The sequence below is a fragment of the Hyperolius riggenbachi genome, chromosome 1 (genome assembly GCF_040937935.1).
Source record: "Hyperolius riggenbachi isolate aHypRig1 chromosome 1, aHypRig1.pri, whole genome shotgun sequence".
Lineage (NCBI taxonomy): Eukaryota > Metazoa > Chordata > Amphibia > Anura > Hyperoliidae > Hyperolius > Hyperolius riggenbachi.
Window position 1 is genome coordinate 528,433,345 of NC_090646.1, and position 23,072 is coordinate 528,456,416.

The 23,072-nt window shown below is 45.2% G+C and overlaps 1 pseudogene; it reads right to left on the reverse strand.

Moving 5' to 3' along the window:
- Window positions 1–23,072, reverse strand: part of LOC137534598 (serine/threonine-protein kinase TAO3-like) — a 288,974-nt pseudogene that overhangs the window by 227,097 nt on the left and 38,805 nt on the right.

Below are 23,072 nucleotides of genomic sequence, written 5' to 3' on the forward strand. Positions count from 1 at the left end.
TTTGATGCTCAGACATATGTCTTCATAGGTTTTAAAGGTATGGTGCAATAATTGGGGATCATGGGTATATTGTGTGTATAAAATGTGATGTGTTTTCATAATACACGTATTTGATATATCAGTCATTGATCTCTGAGGTCTTTTGTTATTGCAATTAATTGGTTGTGTGAAGCACAAGGTAGTAGGTTATTATTATCCTGTACTTGTGTCCTCATTTACCTGACCACAATATATTGCTTTTCAAAACAGGTGCTCATAATGAATGTTGTCTTACCTCATCGTCTTCCTGAGATTCATTTAGTGGACCATTGCGAGATTCTTGGAAGAGTATTTTTTTTCATTTTCCTGTACTGTAGATTGTCTAACTCCCTGACCGCATCCTTCGTTCTTTGTATCAGATCTATAAGGACCCGTGCTGGCCTCTCTCTGCGCACAAAGTCATGCTGGTAGATCAACAGGAAACAAAATGACAGCAATTACATTCACACAACTAACTGGAATAACGAGTTAAAGTAAAATTCTACCGGTGTTAATAAATCATTGAAATGATATATTCCAAATATATAAAAGTTATTCTGAAAAATATTTAAAAATTACCTTCCACCTCTTACTTTGCTGCCTACTGGACACTCAGATAGTGTCCAGAGCATGAAATCAGACTTTTCTGTGTTCTCTGAAACTCCCCATTCATTTCCTTGTAACTATTCATTAACTCCCTATAACTTCCCATTAATTTCTCTTATCCTGAAAATAGAATTAGCTTCAAGTAGCATGAAGCATTGCAACTCTGGAATATGAAATGTGCACTAGTCACAAAACTGATATACCCAATATTGACTATGCTGGCAGGAAGGCTGAACTATGCATGTGGGTGTTCGCTGCAGCCATGGTAATATTTTTTTTTAAACAAATGCAGGCTTTATTACAAGTATAGTGCATAACATCTGATAGAGACACATAAGAATATTTGTGACAGTCATGTACATTGGTAAAAATATGGTATGACATTAAATGCAACCTATGGCTAATACACCAAAAGAAGGGTAATATTACAAAATAGTTAACACAAGCTCCGCCCACTTTTTCTGACACCCCCCCCCCCCCAATACATGATTACCTAGTTTGTGAGCTTTGCAGTCTTTGGCATAAAAAAAAATTGCATTGAAATGAAACAAATCTGATTGTCTATTTGTGGCTCCACCCCCTTTTCTGAATTTGATCCCCAGTCTCCCAATGACCAACTGTACCAGGTTTGAGGCTTGTGCCATCAACAGTGCAAAAATGGCAGCAATTAAATATTCCCCTTGAAAATAAATAGGTGAATTTTCCTTGGCTTTTGGAGACTCCACCTACTTTTCTGAATATTAATCCCAGTCTCCCAGTGACCAACTGTGCAAAGTTTGAGAACCCTGCCATTAATAGTGTAAGAATGGCTGCAGTTTAAATTTTCCCAGTGAAATTTGCATTTGTCTCCACCCACTTCATGGTTATGGGGATAAAAAGTATCCTATATGTTATTCCAGGAAATGTTATATCTGTGTGCCATATTTCATTCAAATCTGTTCAGCCATTGTTACGGGACTGAGTAACAAACATCCAAACTTTCGCATTTATAATATTAGTGAGATTAAAGGTTAAACAAAACATTACAGTTAAGACATTGAGGGAAAGGTATTTACCAATGTGGAACCTATGCAATTTCTTGCCTAGCATGGAGTAATGACTGAAATATAAAAGTTTTAGAGGGATTTGGGAGATTTTCATCACTCATAACTTGGTGTCGCTGGATACTGGGTCTTATCTTATTGTGCAGGAATATAACAAGTTGAGACCAAAAAGCATGCTCGAGATGCTAAAAAAAAAATGAATTAATAAAATGTGGGAGAGGGAGACTGGCATTTAGGTCAAAACGGGAAGGCATTTCTCTTATATTTAGCTACTAATGGAAGACCCGCCATTGCCCTGGTATGTATTTGTCTGTTGGCTCCGCCCACCACTTTTTGTAACCTTAACACACAGACACTCAATGACCAAGTTGGTGAGCTTTCGGGTTCCTCTGCATAAATAATTTAAATTTTTCCCCATCAGAAATCTGATTGGCTGTTTGTGGCTCTGCCCTCTTTTCTGAGTTTTTCGCCCAATGACCAACTGTACCAGGTTTGAGGACAGTGCTAATAACAGTGTAAGAAAAGCAACAATTTAAATATTCCCCTTGAAAATCAATAGGTGAATTTTCATTGGTTGTTGTTGGGCCCCCTCCACTTTCCTGAATATTAATCCCAGTCAACCAATGACCAACTGTCCGAAGTTTAAAGCGGAATATAACCCTGCATTTCAACTTTGCTCTAAAACATTATTTACAGCATATTATATGCAACTAGCATTTTTTTTTTACTAGACCAGCATTGGAAGGGTTACACACAGAGCTTTAAAGTTCCGTGGAGAGAACTGCTCCCCGCAGCCGAAGTTTAGATAGATACATTTAAGTCAACAGAATGTAACAAGTGAGGAATGTTACTCACTCTTTGGCTGTCCTCCAGCTCCTGCACAGTCAGAGAGAGCGAGTCACATTCCACAATTGTTACATTTAAGTAAACAGAATGTATCTATCTAAACTTCCTGCGGGGAGCAGTTCTCTCCAGGAATGTTAAATCTCTGTGTGTAACCCTTCCAATGCTGGTCTAGTAAAAAAAAAATGCTGGTTGCATATAATATGCTGTAAATAATGTTTTAGAGCAAAGTTGAAATGCAGGGTTATATTCCGCTTTAAGAACCCTGCCATTAAACGTGTAAGAATGGCTGCAGTTGACATTTTCCCTGTGAAATGTTTTTTGGTTCTGCCCACTTCTTGTAATGTTGACACACAGTCACTCCTGGCATCAAAAATGTGTGAATGGAAGCAGTTTATCCAGCAAATAAATCTGATTGACTGTTTGTGGCTCTGTCCCTTTAGTGAATTTGAACCCCAGTCACCCAATGACCTACTGCACCAGGTTTTAGCCCAAGTAACACCTGACAAATCTGGCTTTGCAAATTTGGCCTAGTTGGCTACTCACGAGACATAGCTCATGCAAATAAGCATTTGCTTTCGCATGCCAAAGTTTGCAGGGCGTCTCTTCCCGGTGCCGGCCATGCTTGGGGGGGGGGGGGGGGGGGGGGGGGGCTCGCCTGCACCTCCCAGCCTCCCCCTCCGGGATGCCGCTGTGATTTCCAGGCAGTGAGGGCACTTGGGGTCCCGTGGCACCCCGGTTGTATGGGGGCATTGGAAAGCCTCCCCGTGGCGCTCCTGGATAGTGCTTATGTAGCATGAACTAATTCCCGCAGGGCAACCGCTTTGCGGTATTGGTTTTAGCCGTGCAAACTTTGGCATGCGAAAGCAAATGCTTATTTGCATGAGCTATGTCTCGTGAGTAGCCAATTAGGCCAAATTTGCAAAGCCAGATTTTTCAGGTGTTACTTGGGTTGATGCACACATAAAAATTCTCCATGAAGTATCCTTATGTGGTTAACCACAATCAGAACCCTGGGATCAATAGTCTACGAATGGCTGTAGTTTACATTTTCCCATTGAAAATGAAATGATCAAATTTGATTGGCTGTTTTATGCTGGGCGCACTTTCTGAATTTGTAACCATGGTCAGCAAGTGACCAACTGTGCCAAGTTTAGGGACTCTGGCTTTATTACTGCGGGAATGTCTGCCTTTTACATTTTTTCCATTGCCGTCCATTTATTTTTCCAATAGGTGAAATCTGATTGGCTGTTTGCGGTTCTACCCAGGTGTGCAGGGGGGACGTGAGACCCAGAGAACATATCATCCCAGGTAGTAAGGCATCTGTATACCAAGTTTCATTGAAACTGGTCAAGGTGTTTTCAAGTAATGGCAGTACATACATACAGGATTTTATATAGATTGTAATAAAATGTTAGAAAAAATTTGGAAAATGATTTCAAAAAGGTACCCAATATACCACCTATTCTGCAGTGTAGTTAGTTTGCATTACTACATTTTTACCTTGAGATGGAAAAAAAAACGTCCTACAAATGTAGCAACCTATACAAAATGGCTAGTTTCTGAACAGCAGCAACTTTGCCAGCCTCCCTAATGCTGTCCTGTTCCACTTTGTTACTGCTAAACACTTCCAGAAGCTACCCAACATGTTTGGCTTACTTGCACACCAACTAGTTACCTACCTTATGCTCTCCTAGTGTGATTGGCTGTTGGTGGCTCCACCCTCCCCCCCCCCCCCTCCAATTCTTGTACCCTAATCATCCAGTAGCTATCAATTCAAAGTTTGGGAACCCTGGTGCTTATAGTGTGAAAATGGCAAAAGTTTTAATTTGCCCACAGAAATGTAATGGATGAAATCTGATTGGCTGTTAGTAGCTCCGCCATCTTCTAAATGTAACCCATTTCTGCTGTTTGACCTCATGACTATACGGTTGCTGCCATTCATATATTTTTGAAACTTAACTCTTCAAACATCAGTCTCAAAAACCTCCTAATGAGGTCAATGGCAAATTTAGGGTCTTTGGTGGGCCATCCTAGCAAGACTGAGAGTGGTGCTTCGAAAAAACACCAGCAACCACCACAAATATGGGAATCAGAGTTTGGATAGTGAACTCCTAAAACAGGAGTGTACGCCTAAAACAATCTTGAACTGTAGTCAACCAGTGCCCAACGGTGCCAAGTTTAAGTCTCTGCCATTCAAAGTGTGAAATGTGCAGTGGTTTTATTTTTTCTATGGATGGTCAAAGGATGAAATTTGATTGGCTATTGGAAGCTCCACCCACTTTCCCTAACATTGACCCTATGACCATCTGTGTGATGTTTGGGAAAATCAGGATCTTTGGTCAGCCATACTAGGAAGAACAAGACCATCAAACACCACTGATGTGGGTTGAAGAAATATGTAAAGCTTGAAAACTACCAATAAGCTAAAAATGAACAAATGTTTTTCAAATGAACATAAAGAAAGGCCACAGATTAGGGTTCTAGGGACTAAAGGCCCTTCCCCACTGAAAATTACAACTACAAATGCACCGAGGCAGGGAACACACTTGTCTTTCAGTTTTTTGTGCGTGTTTTTCTGCACACCAAGTGTGTTTCTATGCAGGAAAACGCGCACGTTTTTTCACAGCAGCTGATGTAATTGATACAAAAAACTGACAAAATGTGCAGAGTCATCATGCAGAATGTCAGTTTTTTTCTGCATGCGAACAACATATTAAGTGTTTACTAGCCCATTGATTAACAGGGGGTTCTCAGTTTTCCTGTGCAGAAAATGTGCACGTAAACCGTCAAGTGTGTTCCCTGCCAGCCTGTTATTCTTCCAAATTTTAACATGTTTTTCAGTGTGGTTCAGTGTTAATGTTACACTTTTCCCATTTTGAGATGCTGTTGTGTTTGTGTATTTTCTAGGTTTTGTATAGTTAGTAAAAAAAAAAAAAAAAAAAAGGAAATTCACAAGAAATCACATTGCACCATATTTGGTATGTAATTCCCACTTACTTTAACCAAAACACCATTAAAAAAAATGTGGCATGCACTCTAGGTAAAAATCAAATCACGTTAATTGAAAAAAAAAAAAAAAAAAAAAAGAAGGAACTAATGAAGGGATTTCCATTATCTTGTGACCAGCCTAACACCTACATTTATGAATATCTGATTGGAATGCTTGCAGGGGAAAAGTACCCTTCCGGAGGCATGTTTTAAAAACAAAACAAAAAACCAAAAAAGGACATTATATTTTCCTTTCATGACTGCAGTGCCCAGAAATTCTGCTTTAAAGTGTGTCTCTTGCTTAGTTCCACTGCACCACTGGGTTACTAATGCCATTCTGCAGCATACATTTGCAACGGTATACTCCTGACAGATCTATGGAGAAACTGGAAAGCAGATAAAACCAAACCTGAAAGGGCAACTGGCCTGAGAGGCATTTGGAAGCTGCTATATTTATTTCCTTTGAAAAAACATGCTGCAAATGCAGTCAAACTTAAAGAGAAACCGTAAGGAAAAAAAAAGCCAGCCAGTCTTGGATTCCCAAGGCTGAATGATGGGGGAAGCCTCATTAGGATCCAGAGGTCTCCCCCTCTCAAGGTAAGTACCCACCAGAAGTACTTTTTCCATACAGGATTACTTTAAGTCAAACATCTGATCTGCATGCTTGTTCAGGGTCAATGGCTAAAAGTATTAGAGGTAGAGGATCGGCAGCACAGCCAGGCAATGTGTGTGGTTTAAAACAAAACAAATATGCCAGCCTCCATATCCCTCTCAGGTCAGTTGTCCTTTAAATAAATTCTCAGGACTGTGGACATGGAGACAAGAGGCATTTCCCTGCCACTGACTTTTCTTCATGGAGCTTTGTAAATCTCAGACACACCAGTTTCAAGAGCAACATTTTTTTGTGTCCCTACTGCACATTCCTAAAGCCTTGTTCTTAACCACTTCGGGACCAGCACCCTCTGCCCCCTTAAGGACCAGAGGGTGCTGGTCCCGTAAACCGCCGCTTCCTGATGAATCGCCACTAAAAGCCGCCGCTCCTGCCGGGCACGCCGCTCTGTCCTCGCCGCAGGCTGCTCTCTCTGCCATTGGTATGATGGCAGAGCGCTGTGCGCCGGTCAAGAGCCGCTTTCATTGGCTCCTGACCTTGTCACTCCATGTAAGCCAATGGGAACGGCTTACATGAATGACAGGGCCAGGAGCCAATGAAAACGGCTCCTGCCCGGCGCACAGTGCTCTGCCGTCATAGAGGCGGCAGGGCAGCTGATTTCCGCGCAGACCGAGCGGGGACAGCGGAGGAGACGGGTGGGGGTGCGCGGTGAATGGGACGTAGAGTTTACGTCCGGTCAGAACCGCAGCGCCCCCTGCCCGCCGTAGATTTATACTGCGGCGGTCCACAATAGGTTAAGAACAGCATTGGACCATATTTTTGGCACACAAAACTGCTTCAGAGCTACAGTGAACGCAAACCACGATCTGTGTCATTGCAGTTTTGTGTTCCAACCAGAAAGAATATTCGGGAAGACAACTATGGATTATCTGCTGGTTTATATGTGGCCTTATACGCTTCCCAGTGTGTGTCTCTATATGCACGTAAAGTTTACCAATCTCAAAACACACCTTTTATGGTGATCAGGTGGGTTCTCAACTGTATTATCCCGATTAGTGGGACAGGTGATATTAAACTACACCTGCACTGCTAACATTAAAGTGAACCAGAGACGAAGCACCCTCATGTATTTTACCATATACAGTACATCAGTGGGAACCTTAGAGAAAACACCTACCCTGCCCTCTGTTTCATTCTTCACTGCTCAGACTGCTTCTAATCAGCCCTGATAAAATCCCCGACTGAGCATTCAGTCTGGCTTTGCTCAGGAATCATGAGGGTGCTCTGTCTCTCTATTTCAATAGTGTAAAATTCAGCTGTGGCATTTGGAATATTGTATTCTTGTGTTAAAGGAGCAGTTATTAGGCTCTGTTCTCATCAAGCCACATCGCCAACGGCCAACCAGAGCAGACAGAGCACTGGGGTCAAGTTGGAGTCCTGAGCAGATGCATTTCGGAATATGTTGGCACTTTGTAAATCAATAATAATTTCCACCACAGGCTCACTTGGGAAACATATCTGCTGTCTAGAAAAAGTGTGCAGGTCCAATTTTTTGCATTGTGGTTAAACTGTTGCGGACTGACAACTGTGACTGGATCCTATTAGTAACTTAGGATCCATTCAATGTTGCAGTGTGAACCGAGCCTTAACTGAAAGTGTGAAATGTTAGAAAGAGCAACTAAGATGGGCATAAAGACTTTACATGTGGCTATAGAGAAATGCTATGAAGAAGGGGACAAACAAACCCTACTGGGAAAGTCTAACTAGACAACGCTTATTTAGCCAGCTCCGGACCATATTGGTAGAAATCTACACCCTGCAGATGGCTGCGCGGCTCTGACAGGGTGTAGATTTCACCTTCCCCGCAGCGCACACCTGTCACTCCCGCCAATCTAGCCACTCTGCACCCGCAGGGATCTGTGAGCAGGTCAGGAGCCGCTTTCATTGGTTCCTGACCACGTGATCACTGTGAGCCAATCCCATTGGCTTACATTGATCGACAGGGTCAGGAGCCAATGAAAGTGGCTCCTGACCGGCTGAAAGCGGTTTGCTGTCATACAGATGGCAGAGAGAGTGGCCTGCTGTGATGGGAGAGCATCATGACCAGCGAGTGTGGCAGGTATGTTTTCTGGTACTAGCAATCTCTGGTCCTTAAGGGGCCAGAGACTGCCAGTACGGAAGTAGTTAATGCCACTTCATAAAGCATGTGTTCATAAATCAATGTCTGTAAATAAAAGGGATACATTGGTTGCTTTAGGCAACGCAAGTAGCTATTGAAGCCTCAGTTTTAGAATGCACAGAAGTATGTCAGTGCATTTACATGTGCTCTATATTGAGAAAGTCTTCATGCGTGTTGAGTGCACTAAGAGGGACAGTGAAAATACATGCAACTCAGACAGGTGAGGTCTAACAATAGCAAATTATGATTCCGTAGTACAAGCTGCATGACGTGTACAGTGGTATATGCACAGAGAACACATGCTAGTTAACCTGTATGTATGATTACTAGAGAGCAAAAGGACTGGCAGATGCATGAATCAACTTACACAGAAACATCATAAACCTATGAGCCTGTTAAGAGATTATCTGTAGCAGCCGTATGAGTGACCAGCAAACATAGCATGAGCCTGGATGGAGCTGTCTAGGATAGAACATAGGCACACAAATCTATGAAGAAATTCAGACACTGCAAAGCCTACAAACTCCTAAAAATGAGTGTGCAGACTACATTACTGTAAAAGTAGTAATGAGAAAAAGCTACTGCATGTAGCACCTGCTGAAAAAAAACAGGGCAACTGTAATTACCCGGGACGTAGCCTTGACTGTTAGGAAAACTGAAATACCTGCTTGTTAAATAAAGCTTTTACTCCGTCTTTTATTACTAGTGATGGGCGAACAGTGTTCGCCACTGTTCGGGTTCGCCCGGATTTTGGTCTGTTCGAGTTCGGTTCGGGCTCCGCCGGACACCTCGTGGTGTTCGACCATGCGTTCGGCCATGTTCCCCGAACGTTCGGCTCGCGCTGTGATTGGCCGAGCGGGTCATGTGGTTCGGGCTCGAACACGCGGCTCGCACTGAGATTGGCCGAGCGGGTCACGTGGTTCGGGTAAATAAATACCCGAACCGCGTCATTTCTCCGCCACTTGAAGTTGGGTTTAGCTTTGGGTAGGCAGGCAGGTTAGACTCTCTCACCAGCTAGGCTAGCCAGGGCCCCCCCAGCCTCCTAGTCATAATACTGTAGTGCCAGTCAGCGTGCTTGTACTGCTGGGATCAGTAGTACTTCCGCCACCAGTATATAGCATTGTCTATTTGCCACTGTACTGCCAGTCAGCGTGTACTTCTGGGATCAGTAGTACTTCCGCCACCAGTATATAGCATTGTCTATTGCCACTGTACTGCCAGTCAGCGTGTACTGCTGGGATCAGTAGTACTTCCGTCCGTCACCAGTATATACTATATAGCATTGTCTTATTGCCACTGTATTGCCACAGTCAGCGTGTACTGCTGGGATCAGTACAACCATAATGAAGAAATCCAGTGAAAGAGGGAGGGGCAAGGGAAGAGGTGTTTCCCCTGACGGTTCAGGTTCCCCAGAGGCCGCAGTGGAGCACCTAAGAAAACCCACTCAATACCACCCATGTGTGCCAGACAAACAACCCTCACTAATCCACAAGAGCAGGACCGGATAGTGAATTGGTTGACCTCTCAAGCGTCCAGCAGTGGGTTAAGCAGCAGCAGCACCAGCACATCCTTGTCACGCACAAGGTCCTCTGCCAGTTACAAGGAGCCAGTGGGCACAAAGGTGACACAACCAGCAGCTACACCATGCACACAATGGCCAAATAACCAGTCCGAACAATTATTTCCGGACACAATGGGCTCTTCGAAGGAGCTATTCCCACTCCTATCCCCACAAACAATGGAACAGCCAGAAATGTTGTGCCCGGATTCACAACCATTGTGCGAGGAAACTGCACCACTCATTGAAATGCAAGGCGAGGACGAAGACACCCAAATCCCTGAGCAATGTGCGCAGGAATTGGAATTGCAGGAGGTCCACCAAGAACATCTTGAATACATGGGAGTGAGGTGCGCAGAGGGTGTTCTGGGGAGCTCTAGTCCACTGCACACAGACACAGTCACAGATGAGGAGATGGAAGAGGAGGTTTTGGACGATGTGGACACAGACCCGGATTATCGAGTAGAACCTCGCCGTTGGGATAGCAGCAGTACAGATGAGTCTGCTGCAGAACCCACTGCTGCAAGAGTTCGCCGTGTGCCACAAAGTAGGCGGGGTATTTCGGACACAACAGGCGTAGCCGTAGAAGTGAGACGCCAAAGAGGCACGAAGCAAACTCGCCAGCAAAGCAGGAGCTCAAAAGTCTGGGCTTTCTTTGAAGACTGCAGGGTGGATGTTACCATGGTGATTTGCAAGGTGTGCAGGACCCGACTGAGCAGGGGGAAAAATGTCAACAACCTCTCCACCACCAGCATGCACCGCCACATTGTAGCCAAACATAGCACTCTGTGGTCAAACACGCAAGGCCAGGGTAACTGCTCGCTTCCAGCCCCCAGCAACACTGCCTCCGTTGTCACCAGACCCTCCTCCGCAGCAGCCCAGCCATTACGTGGTGCACAAACATCCGTAGTAGACGACGATGTCAGTTTCCGCAACAGTCCTCTTGACGTTTCCCAGTCTTCAACCACCACGACAACAACAACCAACTGTCCTTCAGTGTGCGATCCTACGGTTCAGTTGTCTGTCCCGGAGATGTTTCAGCGCAAGAGAAAATTGCCAGCAAATGACCCCCGGGCCGTGGCACTAACAGCCAGCATAGCCAAGTTTGTGGCCTGCGAAATGCTGCCATATCGCGTGGTGGAGACAAACAGCTTCAAGCGCATGATGGCGCTTGCCATCCCACGTTACGTGGTTCCCAGCCATTACTATTTTGCGCAGTCTGCAGTGCCAGCGTTACATGAGCACGTGGTTAGCAAAATAACCAGAAGCTTGAAAAATGCCGTTGCCTGCAAGGTTCACCTCACCACAGACACCTGGACGAGTGTCTTTGGACAGGGTCGATACATCTCCCTGACGGCGCACTGGGTGAACCTTGTGGAGCCTGGCAGTGACTCCTCCTCACCGGCTACGGCGCGGGTGTTGCCCACGCCGCAAACTGCTGGACCGACGTCCCTCAGAGGCACCAATCTCGACTGACTCCTTCTCCTCCAACGCCTCTCAAAGCTGTACCTCATCCGGCATCGGTAACCCAGCAATAGGGTCGTCGTGGAAGCAGTGCAGCACAGCTGTTGCCATGCGTCAGCAAGCCTTACTGAAGCTGATCTGCCTTGGAGATAAGCAGCACACAGGTGAAGAAATTTGGAAGGGAATCAAGGAACACACCAATTTGTGGCTGGCACCGCTGGACCTGAAACCAGGCATGGTTGTGTGTGACAATGGGAGCAATCTCATTCGCGCTTTAAAGTTGGCTAAGCTGAGACACATCCCTTGCCTGGCACACGTTATGAACCTAGTTGTTCAACGGTTCCTGAGGACATACCCAGGCGTGGCAGATCTTCTGCTGAAGGTGCGACGAGTGGCCAAATATTTCCGAAAGTCCAGTACCGCTTCGGAGGGACTCACCAAGATGCAGGAGCGGTTCAATCTACCGAACCATTGCTTGGTGTGTGACGTACCCACGCGCTGGAATTCGACGCTGCACATGCTAGCACGCTTTTGCGAGCAGAAGAGTGCAGTGGTCCAGTACATGACGGCGCAGTACCGAGGCGCATCCGGGCAGCTACCAAGCTTCTGTGGATCTGATTGGGCCACCATGTTGGACCTCTGCCAAGTCCTCCAAAATTTTGAGCAATCCACGTTGCTTGTGAGCGGTGAAAACTCTTCAGTCAGCATTACGATACCACTGCTGTGTTTACTGAAGAGATCAATGTTGCAGATCAAGGAAGTCGCAGTCAGGATGCAAGTGGGGGAATGTCAAAAGGACAACGATCAGCGTGATGATGATACCAACATCAGACAATCTGCCTCAGGAAACGCTGGTCCTCCCAGCTATGCTGAAGAAGAGGATGAGGAACAGCTGGAGTTGGAGCAGGACTTGGATGCCCCCACTGCCGAGGGACAGAGCGGTGCACGTTGGACTTCCACGATTCAGCGGGAATGGACAGCAGAAGAAGACGAGGAAGAAGGTGGGCGACGGCGTGATGCTGGTGATGATGATGAGGGTGCGTCAAGCTCAGAAGAACATGAGGAGGATTCTGTTAGGACTGTGGCAGACATGGCTTAATTCATGCTAGACTGCATTGAACGCGACCCACGCGTTGTTCGAATTCTGGACGACGTGGATTACTGGGTTTATACCCTTCTGGATCCACGGTACAAAGACAATGTTCAAAAACTCATTGGAGAAAGTGTCAGACAGGTCAAAATTGAAGAATACCAGCAGGCCCTTGTGGAGACAGAGAGGAGATTGACATCCTCCTCCTCCTCTAGCCAGTTCCACGCCGACAGACTGACTTCCGCTAACCCAGGACGAGGAGGGGAACAAAGAACGCAAGCTGCAGGTAGTGCCCACAAGGGAATGGTATCAGCAGTGTCCTTGGAGTGGCAAAATTTTATGACACCCATGCAGCAGCCCACAGAACAGCAATCGCCCAGTTCCACCTCCAACACCGATCGCCTGCAGAAGGTGGTCAAGGACTACATGTCAGATGGCGTAGCCGTGTTGAACAATCCATCTGCACCCTTCAATTATTGGGTCTCTAAGCTACACATCTGGCACGAACTGGCAATGTACGCGATAGAGGTGCTGTCTTGTCCTGCAGCCAGCGTTATGTCCGAACGCTGTTTCAGTGCTGCCGGAGGCATCATTACAGATCGGCGTATCCGCCTCTCCACAGCAAATGCAGACCGGCTGACACAAATTAAAATGAATCAATCGTGGATTGGAAACTACTACGCAACACTCCCCGAGTCCGACCCCGACCAAGGACCATGAATACAAGATTGTTGTTACCTGTGCCAAAAAAACCTGACATTTTCCGCATTTAAAAGACAATTTCCCTTTGAAACTTTAAAATCGTTTTTCTCAAAAACTAGAAGGTCCTTACGGAAAAAAATAGTTTCCATTGACTTCCATTATGTTCGGTGTTCGGCACGAACGTACCGAACATCGGGACACCGTTCGGCCAAACGTTCTCGAACCCGAACATCTGGATGTTCGCCCATCACTATTTATTACCAGATGAGCTTGCATTTGTCACCAAGGATTTCAGTGCAGTTTGTTCACCACACAGTTTCAGCTAAGCCCCAACACTAATGCTTGGTACACACTATGAGATTTTATGGTCGATTTACTGTCAGATGGATTATTTCCAACATGTCCGATTTGCTTTCCGATCGATTGCCGAGCAGTTTCCAATCGATTTCCTAGTAAACTTAATGAAAATCGATTGAAAAATGCTCAGAACTCGATCGAAAAGCAAATCAGACATGTTGGAAATAATCAATCTGACAGCAAATCGACTATAAAATCTCATAGTGTGTACCCAGCATAACTATTCCTTACCCTCAAGTATTCCCTATATCTGACTCTCCCCGTGGCATAAATACCTCCAGGTTGCCATTAACATAAAATTGTATCCTAAAACACAGCAGCTCTGGCTTTTTTCTATCTATCTATATATTTAAGTGGTAAAATGTGCTGTGTTTGGTCTTAAAAATATGTTTTAAAGGACAACTGTAACGAGAGATATGTGAAGGCTGATCACTCAAAACAACCCCGAACACAGTGATCAATTTATCTCTAATGCAAGTTTAATGGAAAGTTTGAATTCTGAATTAAAAGAATAGCCATATGAGAGTGTCAAAAACCTGAGCAGTTCTTGCCTTTTTCATGATTGCTAACTCAGTAAAGGACCAGCCCTTAAAGCGTTGCCATCATATAAATCCAGCATAGCGGGGTCTGAACCCTCTATAACAGCAATTATAGATTGACGGTATACCTTGAAATGAATCAAAGCACTCAGTGTATGATTTTATATAAAAAATTGTATTTGCTTATCATACAGCATATATACAAAATATGAACAGTTCCAAGTAGTGTTTCCTTCTAACAGTATTCCATCTCATCAAGGCCTGTATAGTCAAGCGATCATCCATCTTCTAAGTACATTCAAAAAGGAATATAACAGTTGTGTTATGTAGAAGATGATCAAAAGTAGTCTCAGCTGTAGTAATGCTGAGACAGGTTAGTTTTACCCTACTGATGATGTGTTGTCGCAATAGTAGACTATAGCTGTGTATGTTGTAGCTGCGTAAAACTTGTAGTAATCTTCTTAAAGAAATAGCATAAAAAAAAAACTTTTATATATAGATTATATTCCTAATTTATATACATTTAGTTTGGTCATGCATTTAAAGGGAACCTGAAGCGAGAGGTATATGGAGGCTGCCATATTTTTCCTGGCAGTCCTGCTGATCTATACTTTTAGCCATAGACCCCAAATAAGCATGCAGCTCAGAGGTTTCTGACAAAAATCTGACAAGATTAGATGCATGCTTGTTTCAGGTCTGTGATTCAGACACCACTGCAACCAAATAGATCAAGAGGACTGCCAGACAACTGGTATTGTTCAAAATGGAAACACCTATGGCATCCTCCATATACCTCTCTCTTCAGGTTTCCTTTTAAAGGACAACTGAGTTGACATGTGACATGATGAGATTGACACGTGCATGTACAGTCCCAAGCACACAAATGACTATGAGGTGTCCCTTTTTTTTCTCTGCTTGAAAGAGTTAAACTTCAGGTATGCAAGTGACAGTTTCTGTCCGGTTCGGGACTGGGCCAGATTATAGCATAACCCTCAGTGATAAGTAATTACAGCCATAAAACAGTTTCCTGTCAGTAAATGGCTTCTAAAAGCAGCAAAGAAATAAAAAGGGTTAATAGTTCATAGATTTAAGCTCTGGCATACTGCAATGAAGGTGTCATTGAGCAGAGACAATGAAACCGTAAAAACATAAAAATTAGATTTAAATATAAAATAAAACTGAGATATCTAAAAAAGTCATTTTTAGGAGAAGAGATACAAATGTTTATCTCATCACTTTATTTTCACCTTGGATGTCCTTAAAGAGAACCCGAGGTGGGGTTCTCACAACAAAATCCCCCTGCAGAGGCTGGGTCTGCCTATCGAGCCCAGCCTCTGTTGCTAATCAGATCCCCCCTAAATCCCCCCTGCGCTCAGCCAGACCCCAGAAATCTCAGCCGTGCTGCCGACACGCAGCATGCCAGCAGCGGCTGTGTTTAGCTTCCGAACGTCAGTCTCCACTCTCCCCCGCCTCCTATATCGCTCCGATCCCCGCCCACGTCCCTTCCCTCCACGCTGATTGGAGGGAAGGGACGCGGGCAAGGACCGGAGCTCTAGAGGAGGCGGGGGGAGCGCCGAGACTGACGTTCGGAAGGTAAACACAGCCGCACAGCGCAGCTGTGATTTATGGGGTCTGGCTGAGTGCAGGGGGGATTTAGGGGGGATCTGATTAGCAACAGTGGCTGGGCACGATAGGCAGAGCCAGCCTCTGTAGGGGGATTTTGTTGTGAGAACCCCGCCTCGGGTTCTCTTTAAGTCCATTTCCAGTTAACTTTTCAGTATCAGGTTACAATTAGAACACTGGTATGGGTGAGTATTGCTGTCTGTTCCTCTGTTCCAAAGATTTTATTGCAATTCTTGCGATATCACTAGCAGTAGAAAATCAGAAAATTGCTACATCTGTGACCTTGGCAGCAAAACATATACTTCTTTTGAAAAATGTGGGAAATAATCAGATCAGAACTTCTGTTTTATCTCTCAACAAGGTTCTTCAAAGTTGCACATCCAGGCACCACCTCCTTCTCCTGCATCCTTTCTGTCGGCATTCCACAGGGCTCAGTCCGGGGACCCCACCTTTTCTCCATCTACACCTAAGGTCTAGGGTAGCTTATTAGCGCCTTTCGCTTTCAGTATATGCTGACAACACTCCAATTGTGTCACATCTTGGCTAGTGCAATTTCCTTCTCTGTGGCCTGCCTACTTACTGTCTAGCTCTGCTCCAGTCTATCATGATATCTGCAGTATGACTCATCCACCTCTCCTCTCACTCCTCTAATGCCAACCTGCTCTCTCAGTCCCTCCACTGGCTGCCTATCATACTAAAGTTGCAATTCAAGATCCTAACCCTCACCTATAATGAACTCTACAGTCTCACCCCTCCCTACTTAACTAGACTGGTCTTCAAATACTACCCTGCATGTGATCTATGCCCTACCAAAGATATTCTCCTCCTCTCCAGTTCATATTAAATCAACAAAAAATATGCTTAAAACAGAAGATATTTGCAATAAGTCAGCTTAAAGTGAGCAAAAAAAAAATCTGCTATTATGTATCACTAATGAATATGCAAATCCTCTCTTTACGCCCCTAAAAGCCAGGCACACATCCAGAACTGCTGGTGTACAGCGAACCTATAAGTGTACAAATTTTACAGATCCACACCAATCCAACATGCATTCAGCTGTTTCAGACATTCTGGTCCTCATGAGTGCATGGCATTGATGAGGACCATAAAGAGATGATTTGCTTATTCGGGAGTGATGCATCATCAGAAACCATACTAAAAGCTCAATTATTGCAAAGGAAATATTTCAAATAACCAAGCACAAGTGAGAAAATAATATTTGCATGTGCAAAGTAGCACAAAGTTACTCTTAAATACTGGTCCATGCACTATCCTATAGAGCCATATTAATCCATACCATGCACTGACAAGGACCAATAAGTCAGAAACAGGCTGTATGACTGTTGGTTTGGTGTGGCTCTAAAATGTACTAGCTGCAGGCTTACTATACACCAGTGGTTCTGGATGTGCATGACCTTTCAAGGTCATGAAGAAATGATTTGCATATTCAGCAGGGCTGGGTAGTCGGAGTCTGAGCAATTTTGGGTACCTGGAGTCGGAGTTGGTGGTTTCATAAACTGAGGAATCGGAGTCAGAGTCGGTTGATTTTTGTACCGACTCCGCAGAATCAGAATCTTTATTCTCGCCAAGCACAACTGGGTCGTGCCCGGAATTGGGCTTGGCACGTACAGGGGACTGATACAGATACAAATACAGATACAGGATGGAACATGCAGTCAGAAGGAACAAAAAACAAAAACAGATGCAGGGGAATACAATGATGAAGCATTATTTACAAATCAAAAATCAGAAATCAAAAATACACCCAAAGAACAGGCAGAAAGTTCGCTGGAGCTAGATCGCTGTCCATGTGCAGTGTGCCTCAGTTCAGCGTGCTATAGTGTGGCTTGAATTTGTAGGGTGGGGGTGGGGATGGGCAGTTTCGTAAGAGAGAGAGTTCAGAAGGCTGACAGCAGAGGGAAAGAAACTGTTATGTCTCGAGGTCTTGGTGAGGATGGACCGGAACCTTCGGGCTCGAGGGAAGCTGACTAAAGAAGCGGTGGCCTGGGTGCGAGGGGTCATTGGTGATCTTTAATGCTCTGGTGTTCAGCCTGGAGTGGTAGAGGTGGTCCAGAGTAGGAAGGGCTTTCCCGATGATCCTCTCTGCTGATCTGATGATCCTCTGCAGTTTGAGCCTGTCGCTGGCGGAGGAGCCGGCATACCAGACCAGGATGGAAGAGCATAAGACAGATTCAATTGTAGCAGAGTAGAAGTCAGTCAGAAGTTTTGGGGCCATACCAAACTTTTTTTAGTTGGCGAAAGAAAAGTCTCTGTTGGGCTTTCCTCTGTGTGGAGGCAGTGTTGGCTTTCCACCTCAGGTCATTGGAGATGGTTGTGCCCAGAAGACGGACGCAGGGAACTCTTTCCACTTCCTTGCCATCAATACGGATTGGAGGTAGGGTGGGAGCACGCCTCCTGAAATCAATGATCATCTCCACAGTTTTCGCTGTGTTAAGGACCAATCCGTTCACTCTGCACCAGTGGCAGATACTGTCGACCTGGTGGCGGTACGCCTTCTCATCGTTATTGGTGATGAGACCGACGATGGTTGTGTCGTCTGCAAATTTGATTACTTTTACAGAGTCTGACGAGGATCTGCAGTTGTTTGTGTACAGAGAGAACAGAAATGGGGACAGGACACAGCCTTGTGGGGCTCCGGTATTGGTGGTCCTAGGTAGTGAGGAGATAGTTCCTACCCTGACGACCTGAGATCTGTTGGTGAAGAAGTCGGTGAAGGGAGGGGTGGACACCTAGCGTGGCGAGATTGTCTTGAAGTATTTTGGGGCTGATGGTATTGAATGCTGAGCTGAAGTCCAATAGGAGGATCCTGGCGTAGGAGTCTGGTCTATCCAGGTGATCATAGACGAGCTCCAAGCAGAGGTTGATGGCATCATCGGTGGACCCGTTAGCTCTGTACGCGAACTGGTGTGGGTCCAGCAGTCCCTCTGTGGCGTACTTGAGGAGGGGGAGCACCATGCTTTCAAAAGCTTTCATAATCAGGGACGTGAGTGCCACCGGTCTGAAGTTGTTGAGGTCGAGGATTCCCTGCTTTTTGGGGACAGGGATAATGGTGGACCTCTTGAAGCATGCCGGGACTTTGCCTTCCTGGAGGGACCTCGTGAAGATGGAAGAGACGGTCGGAGTGAGCTGACGGGCGCAGGTTTTCAGGCAAGCTGGTGACACTCCATCCGGACCTGAGGCTTTCCTCGCATTTAACCTTAGCAAGTGTTTCAGTACATCAGCCTCCCTCACTGATGGTGGGGTTGAGTCTGGGCCCATGGAGTCAGTGGCCGGTGACTGTACGGGTGGCTGTGGGAGACCTGCAGGAGCTGGCTGGTTCTCGAATCTGCAATAGAAGTCGCTGAGACTCTCGGCGAGCTCATGCTGGCTTATAGTTGGTGGCAGCCTTAAGCCCTTTCCACACAGCTCGTGCGTCGTTTGAGGAGAGGTTCTGTTCCAGCTTTTCTGCGTAGCACTTCTTTGCGGACCTCAGTTCCCTGTTTCGGTCGTTTCTTGCCCTCCTGTAGTCCTCCTGGTTGCCGGACTTGTGTGCAGCTTCTTTGCTGCGTCGCAGTTGTCGTCGTTTTTTTTCAGAACCACGGTTTATCGTTTGGATATAGTTTGAAGGTTTTAGTTGGGATGCAGGAGTCCTCGCAGAAGCTAATGTACGAGGATACGTTGCCTGCCCACTCGTCCAGGTTAGGCGATTCCAGAGCCTTCCAATCTGTGCAGTCAAAGCAGGCCTGAAGTTGAAGTTTGGCCTCACTTGACTACACTTTGGAGGACTTGGTGACAGGTTTTGAGGTTTCCAGGCGCCTTTTGTACGTAGGTAACAGATGGATGATGCAGTGGTCAGATGACCCTAGCGCTGCCCACGGTGTCGCTTTGTATGCATCTTTCAAGACCGTGTAGCAATGGTCGAGGGTGTTGGCACTCCTGGTGGGGCAGGTGACGTGCTGATGGAAGTGAGGCTGCTCTTTACGGAGGTTGGCATTGTTGAAATCCCCTAAGATGATACACAGCCCTGATATTCAGTAGTGATGCATTGTGGGAAACCACAGTTGCTTACTTACAGCAGAACTATCGCAAATACCTTCTGTTTTAAAAAGGTTAACATTACATTAAATAAATTAAGGCATTCAATGTACCACAAAACAGACTAATTACCCGCAGCAGTTCAGCTGACATCGGTCGTTCCTGAGGTATTTTCTGCAAGCAGTAGTCCACAAATCCTCGGAAGGAGTCCGTCCTACAGGTGAATAGGAGAGTATTAATGTTGCTTACAATTTTGTTTAGGTTGATCATTTACAATTGACAGCTGCACAGAAAAACTTACTGGGTGCGACACTATAAAAACCATGTGCCATGCGTCTTTCCCCAAATCAAGCGCCTGTACTGATTCCACCATTTACCACCTATAAGCAGGTAACATTTCTGACAATCTATGCAGTGGAGAGAGTATCCCATATTATGAGATGAAATCCATGCAGAAAAGATCATTGATGGCAATGAAACACATACCATATACTTCATCAGGGCTGTAATCGCCAATTTAATGGTATGGTATTAACATTGTTTATACAGGCAACACTATAAAAATAACCATTTTCAAGTATTTTGTTACTAAATTGCCTATAAATGAAGTAACAAAGCCAAATAAACTTGAAAAAGGAATTGTGTACTGATACCCACACAAGCTAACTAGTTTACCACTTCAGTACTTCTGTTCAGCACTAGTTTACCACTTCTGCATTCTCAGCATTTTCCTCATTTATTCCCATAGTACAGCCACCATGTATCCATCCTAGCTTTTGTAATAAAATTGCAGTGCTGCTGTCTTGTCCTGACAGTTCCATATCCAACAAACTAACACTTTCCAATTCATGCATTGCAGGCACCAAGACCAGAGGTAGGGCATCTGGCAAGTGCTGCATTTCAGGCGCACGGCAAGTGCTGCATAGCGCCTGAATTGGGCACCACTATAGCCACAATGCTACAGTGTGAAGTACGCACAGCCGTCATTCGGGGTTCCAGCGATTGCCGGACACCGAATTACTTCTCCCTCCAAATTGCTACGACTTGGAGGTGGAACATTAATTAACGCTGCCTGGAATTTCACCGGCAGCAGGTGAAAGCCGTCATTCAGCTCACCCTGCGCCAAAGTGACAGGGTGGCCATGGATCTACTAGGACCAACAAACTAGATATGTAACACCCAAGAGCCAGACCACTGCACAACATGTCTATATAGAGGAACAAGCAATCCGCGCCGCCACTCCAAAGACAATATTCCCATGCAGCATTATAGATAATTCACTACTAAGCACAGATTGAAAATGTAAAAAAATGTATAGTTTATTGCAAAATTAAGTGCAAAGGAGGTCCACAGTTATGGGAGCGTTTGCAATAAGCAGGACTGCTGCCGCTTATATACAGTTCTTTGCAAGGTATGGAGGAGCCCTTCATACCTCTGGAACTGATCTGCAATTCATTTTGCAATAACGTATTTGCATTTTTAAACTAGTGCTTTCCACCAAACTAGAGAGCAGCGCTATGGTTCTAAAACAGACAGATGGACATAAGATGGTCAGGGGTAGAACTAACTAACCAGCAATAAATGTAAGGTCAAACAGAAGGCAACAAACAGAGAATCCAACTAGTTCCAGGTGGCTCAATGATATAGATTTTGATACTGCTATGTTACAGTTTGTTGACTGCAAAAAAAATAAATAAATAAATAAAGTATAAAAGAATGCTTTCACTAAATTTGCTAATTTGACCCTGAGCAATAAATACAACAAAATTGACTCATACTTACCATTCATGAGACTGTAGTGTAGGGGACTCATTCTGAGCTATGTGATATAAGGCACTCATTGCGTTCATGTTAAATAAAGGAGGCTTCCATTCAGCTGTGAGTAAAAATAACAGTCACATGAGTAAAACAAAAAAAACCCAAACAAACAAAAAAAAGTGCATTACAGACGTGCTGCCTGCAAGGTGTTGTGAAAGAGAAGAGCTCTTTAGTGTCGTCATGCTAACTAATCCAATTATTTTAATATAGCTAGGTCATTCTAGGGAAGCGATTCCATGAAAGCTTTTCCAAAATACCACCTGAAGTCACACACACTGACTTAACCTAGTGAAGCTTGCAGCAGTAGCTACATACACACGGGCTACAACTGTCGCCGCAACCACATGGCACGCGCGTGTTGCGGCGACAGGTTGCCCGTGTGTATGATGTGCGCGCCCCGAACCGTTGCTCGTCAGAGCTATCACCAGGCGATTGACTTCAACGCAACTGTCGCTAGTCCGCCGTGTGTATGCGGACTAGCGACTGCAACTCCATACACAATGTATGGAGCTTACGGCGGGGGGGGAGGGGGGGGGTGGAACCTTCGGCGACAGCTTCTGCCGAATCTGTGTCCCTCTGTGTGCCGTGTGTACGGCTGATGCACAGAGGGACCTGGCGACGAGCTGTCGCTGTTTTTTTTTGTTGTTGTTTTATTTCCCTGGCTACATTTGTGCCTCGTGTGTATGAGGCTTAAGAGGCTACATTTACATCATGAAACGCAGATGGCCGTGCGATTGGAACACAACATGTATAAACACATTCCATCCGCGTTTCTATGCGTTGCGTGGCTGATACCATTCACTGAAGTGAATGGGTCAGCCACACGTTTTGTGAAAAAATGCGTGCAGCATGCTTTCCCGGACCACACTGGTCCGGAACGCATGCAGTGTGAACATCAGACAGTGAGTCTATGCACTGTCTGAAGTCGTGCGTGTCGGCCTCCTGCACATATTGCCAAAATCCGGACGGCAACGCGTGCAGTGTGAACAGGGCCTAAGAAATGGAGGTGGAAGAAGATTGGGTGGAAATGGCATTATGTACTAAGATTTTTCCAAAATCTTTCAAGTTACTAAACTCAAGTTCTACATTTAATGAATACACAGTCTACAACATTTGTTTATTTCCTTACCAATTCAAATTTATAATATCAAGTGTATCTACACAAATAATTTTGTCAAGTGTTTAAGTACACCTGTCAATAGTAAAGGAAGCATAAATTGCAATCTTTCAAAAAGCTAATTTTCCTGGCTATAATACTGAACCTCTGGCAGTAGTGACGCAATAGCCACTCTGACAATGATTTTGTCAACACCACCCATCACAAGAATGGCTCTTTTATTGAGATCGTTACTTCGAGAGGGAAGCCTCAGGATCATATTGAGGCTTCCCTCAGTGATCTGGTGTCCCCTCTCACTGAGTGTGGACCACCGAAAAAGAGTGGCGACAAGGCATTGACGCCAATCATATAGGGACCGTACGGTTCCTCTTCGATCAGCATGGCCGCGCAAGCTTGCATGCTGGAGCCACTCATGTACAAGAGACTCCTCGCTACTGCACATGCATGGCCATGCTCGTATCAGGAGAGAAGCGCGGCCC